Source organism: Pinus tabuliformis, chromosome 9, assembly GCF_031772625.1.
Source record: "Pinus tabuliformis cultivar Carrire ecotype Pingquan chromosome 9, CPIR1, whole genome shotgun sequence".
In the NCBI taxonomy this organism is placed as follows: domain Eukaryota; kingdom Viridiplantae; phylum Streptophyta; class Pinopsida; order Pinales; family Pinaceae; genus Pinus; species Pinus tabuliformis.
Window position 1 is genome coordinate 20,146,959 of NC_142307.1, and position 5,805 is coordinate 20,152,763.

Sequence of the window (5,805 nt, forward strand, 5' to 3'; positions counted from 1 at the left end):
AGAAATTTGGAAGATAAACTGGTTCGATGGATTTTTGAGAGCCAAATGTATGAATTTGTCACCTTCCATGCGTTCTAAGCCTCCTTTGTTTACAATGATTAGTTGCAAATTCAAATATGAAAGCACAACATAAATGATGAGCGCGACACCAACTGGTAATGATGATGATATGATGACTCGACCTTGCAACCAAATTTACAAGAAACCACTGAACTTGAATCAATGATGAAAACTCAAATTCGTTATGATCTCGCACTTCTCTCACAAAAAAATAATAAATTGATGTCTAAGTGATCATATCAACATTTTACAAAATGGACAAAATAATAAAAATACTTTGATTACTATAACACATAACACTAACATGTCATACCACATGCATCTGCATTATAAGGTCTTTTGGGACACAGGCTATAAAGGTATGCATGAGTCCACCACTGAATCATTCATCACTCCTTTGTACCAATTACTCTTTGGAGAAGAAGCCCCTTGTATATCCAATAGGTCCAAAGAAACAATCATCAGAGTGGCAAACTGGTTTCCTATATAGGAGAGCACCTTCATCAAAGTCTACGGCTCATACAAGCAGCCTCATGCTCCCCCCAAGTTTGTGACAGATAAGTTGCTGCTGCAAGACGTGTTTTATCATATGACTACAGGGTTCTCTAAAACATTGAACAAAGGCAAGAAAAAGCCTTAGCTTGACTTCCCTTTGACTATTGGGGCCTATACCATTGAAAGTTTCAAGGAAGTGGAAGCAGAAGTTGAGGAGATGAAGGGATTTTACTTTGTGAACCTGAGTCACCATAGGTATGACCCCAAGGGGATGGTGTCAGCGCACTACAAGAAAGAAGGTTCCAATTGGTCATGCGTGCACAAAAAAAATTGCCATGAAGACAAGGTCAGGAATTGGTACAATGCCGCCAGGGATCTACGGTCAAGTGAGTAACAAGAAAAAGAGGATGAGCAGGTCAAGCAGTCGCAAGAAAACATAAGCCTACAAGCTAGGTCAGCTTCGCTCAAGAGAAAGAAGGAGAAACAAAAGACAAGAGGAAAATAGAAAAGGCACAAAGGCGATGAACCAGAAGACCCTTCAGATGAGAAAGAGGAAGATGAAGACAATAAAACCCTAGAAGAGAGAAATGTGACCCTGGTCAGGCAAAAGCAAGAATTTATGAGGAAAATGGAAGAACAACTGAAGTAGTCGTAAAAATCAGGAGACCAGCAGCCTAAGGATCTCCAGTAGCAGCAGCAGGAAGAGGAATGGAAGAAAAATCAGGAAGAGGAATAACAATTAAATAAACAAGAAGAAGAACGAAGGACAAGGAAAGCAGAAAAGAAGAAGAGGCAAGAGGAAGAAGAAACCAAGGAAAGGCAAGAAAAAGAATAGCGTGAGAGGAAACAAAGGCAGGAAGAAGAACTTAAAAGAAAACGGGAGAAGGAAGAAAGAGAGAAGAAAAGGATCAAAGAATAACGAAGGAGGAAAGCTAAATATTATAAGAAAAAGCAGGAGGAAGAGGAGATGAAGAGACAACAAGAAGAGATCAACAAGACAGTTGAACTTGATCTCCAACAACAACAACAACACCAAGAATCTGATATGCAGGTTGAGCTTCTTCCATTAGATTTTCCTCCATCCACTCCCATCACCTTAGGACAACTGCCACTTAAAGAATTGGACATCCAAGTGAGGCAATGGAAGAGTTGTTGGACCTCACTAGACTTAGTTTTGACTAGGTCAATTATAATATTATGCAAGAAAGGTGGAAATATTATGGCAGGAACCCTACAGAGCCACTATTTGTGACCACAAAAAATGAGATCGTCCTGGATACCATGGTGAATCCCGAGGTGATCGCTTCAGCCAAAACTTGCTTTATGATTGTAACAGAGTTAAATGTGGGGAGGATGAGTAAGAAGATTGTAGAGCTCTAGGAAAATCTCTATGCTTCTGAACAAAGAGTTTCCAAAGCAAAAGAAAATAGGAGGAAGCTAGAGGAGGAGAACAAATCTCTATGCCTAGCCCATTCAAGCACGAAGTAGTTACAAGTGTCCATCAAGGAGGAGGTAGATACTCTAGAGGAGGCCATGGCTATGGTCTACGAGGAAATGTTAAATCTACATCAAATTGTGTCTCCTTTCCCAACCATACAAGTTGATACTAAGGAGAAGACAACCATGCTAAAACAAGCTACCATGGTTATTAACAACATACAAGAGTGTACTAACAAATATCCAAGGGCATCGGCAACTCTTCCAACAAAAGATTGGATAACCACCCAAAATGACAAGGTTCAGATATGCATCAAGATCCAATCACAGGATAAGCTTGTAAGGGATGTGGACAGGGTTCTGGCTTCATATAGACATTACTTGAGTGGGTTGTAATCTGTAATTTGAAGTATATAGAGTTCCTTCCATCGGGGCAGTCGGAGAAATGAGGAAGCGGGAAGAAGTCCTACATGAAATTCAAGCATTCCTCGATCCTATCAAACAAGATTCCACCACGGAGGCCCTACAGGTGATGAAGGAGAACATTACTCACTATGTGATAGAACCAGTAAGGATATATACCAAGCTGGTAACTCTGTCAAATCATATCAAGGTCAAGAAGAGCACTCTAATACCAGATTCCCTTGAGTGCCTTCACAGACATGATGAAGAGAAGAAAAAAGTATTCACAATGATTGTTGAGTACAAGATATGGAGCACATACCTCGTGGAGTAGTTTCATGTGAATGTTCCATAATTGTCTATCACCAAATTGTTGGAATAGGACGAATTTTGTTATGCATAGCAAGATAGAGTAGAGTAGAGTCTAGTAGGAATATGAAAGGTCATGAGGTAGTTCAAGAGTCATGGACAGACCAAGATTCACCCTATTTTCTATAAATATACCCTCATGACACATTGTAAAGGACTTTTAGCTTTGGACTCAATTTTGGGGTATATGTTTTTTAGAACTTAAGATCTTCTAGTGAATGCAAGGAGTAATGGTCTATTTCCACATTTGGATTTGATGGAGATCTTGTATGATGGTGCCATGGATATTATCGGCTTAATGAATTAGAGGTTCCTATGACATTTGGCATGTTGTCTCTTCATGTATCTTCTTGCGCTGTGGGATTTCTCTTGCAACAAATGGATGGTATATGTTATGCATTCCTTATGCTTATGTTGGTAAACTACTTTATTGATGTTGGAATTATATCATCTTAGATTGTGCATTTACTTGTGGTTCATGTAGTTATTAATCGTGAACTTATTCATAATTAGTAATTTATCTCTTATAAGTTTGTGAATCTCATTTAAGGTTTTGCTAACAATATTTTTCTTGAGATTTATGCTTTGTGGTTATGTTGTTACTATATGGTATATGTTCTATCGGATATTCATAAGTTATTGACTTGAATTTGTTGAATTTCCATTTGTTCTTCTTTAACTGATACTCTCCCTTTTGTCTAAGGCAAACCTCAACCAATGAGATGGTAACCAGGTCTACATATCAGATGGGACTCCTAGACCAAACAGGCTAGAGACTGGTTGGGATTCTACACCGAGGAGATCTCCTATTTATTAGCGTACATTCCAATTCGTCAATGTATTTTGGTGCTAGAAGGAGGGCCACAAGATGGCCAACACTCACAACCATCCTCGCACTGAAACCTCCCAACAGGCTAGTAATCAACCTCATCCCAATTCCCCTAGGACACCTCTTCATCCCACTTTTGATCCGCCTTTTGGTTATCTCCACTTAGGTGACTCTCAACCCCCTCCACTCGAGGATACTCTCGTTAAAGAGGAAGATCCTCTCTATGAAGTCACATATGAACAAATGAGAGCTTTACACCCTATTACCCGACAATTCGCTAAGGATATTAAGTGCATTCCTGCTAAAATCTCCCTTCCTACCCGTGTACTTCTAAGCCTCACCATACCCGTAAAGGCATCTTGGTAAACTCAGTACCACATCTGATCGGTATGATTTTGGATGATTATACGGATGTTGTTGAAAGATTTTTGATTGAAGGATTGGAGAGTCCCACGGGGTTTGAGAGAGAAGGGCCTAGAAGCATGGTTACACGAGGTGACAACCAACCGCTGCAAGAAAATACATGAGGTGATAACCAACCATGGCAGGAGAATGCAGGGGGTGAGAACCAACCACCTCAAGGGGGATGCCAAGGTGGTTCAAAGACCGAGGGGTGAAGAAAACATTAGTAATCAAGTCAATTTGAACAACATCGATGTCCCTCACAATGAAAAGAATTTTAGATTCCCAAGGAACTGGGGAAACCTTGGCAAAATCATAACTTTAGGGACCTAGGACATCTAAGGGTCCCTAGGGGTAATGGCAAAGAACCCCCTCACACTAGTGACGAATCCAGGTCTTGCACTGAAAGTGACATAAAAGGCAACGCTAACTGGATAATAGTTCCACCACTAACAGTTAAACGTCAACAACCTTTAGCTTAGATGGACCAGTCACATTTGGGTATTTGAGGTCCTGTTGTGCTCTACAACAACCCCCCATTTCATATCATTTTTATTTATAAAGGTTAACATATGGAATGGGTCCCTTTGAAAGTTTAATTGGTATCAATACTTCTATAGTTCAAAAGGGTCTGATAATCAAATGAGCTCATTTATTTAAGCCTTTCGAACAACCATTTTTCAACAAATAAAACAATCTTTTATTATTGCGATAAAGCGATCGCAAGATCGCATATCGCAATGACATGGAAAACGCATATAAGTGTCACATTGGTCTCCGCCGATGCGATTTCGCTATCGGCGATCGGCAATACTCCATACACATCTTAAAAACGCACATAACATAAGCTCCGACGTGACGCGATATCGGCGATCGGCTATCGGCGATACTTCGTATGCGGTCAAAACATCTTAAGTCATTTACTCCGATCCAATGCAATTGCGCAATCGGCAGTCAGCAACATCCCATGCACATTAATAAGGCGCCCAGGTCTTACCCCCGATGCGATGCGATATCGACGATCGGGGAATCGGCAATTCACTCTAAATGCACCTTGTTATATTTCTTCACACTAATCCGATGCGACGTCGCAATCGGCGTTCGGGAGGATCCTATGCTTATGATTATATAATACCTATTCTCCTAAAGCGATGCGATATCGCTATCGGCGATCGGAATTTCAAAAGGCATAGCTTGAAGATCTAAAGTATTATTGATATCCGATCGATAGAGCGCGGATTTCGAAAAAGCCGTTAAATGGAGGGATAAGGTGATGTATTCGTATTTAAAGTTTTGCCCCTTCGATTAATGATCACCTGCGCTCAACCGCCAAAATATCCATTGCACGCTTAAGGGAGTCATTCAGCCGGATAATGGTGTAATAAGCATTTAAGGAGTAGCAGACCTTAAACGGCCATTTAATATATCTATAATATCTTCTCATTGATTGGATCCGCAGCCATTTTTGAGAGTTAATCTCTCAGCACGCTTCGATTGATATATCTCTCCCACCATAAGTCCTCATTATTATATTTCTATGTTACGGTTTTTTTTGCCTTTGTGCAGAATTCATTTTTCAAGAGAAGCCTGAGCAAGATGGGAAAGAAATCTAAGAAGACCGCGGGTTCCGCTGCTACATCAGTTACAGGACAAGCTGCCGCAGATAAAAAGAAGGGCTTAATATCAGATACTACATGCACGGGTCTTACCAGAGCTACATGGCAAGGCACGTACAATTTGATTGAAGCCGAACAACCAGAAAAGACAGTAACGGAAGCTACTGCGGATCCTACTCACAAGTCTGATTGCAC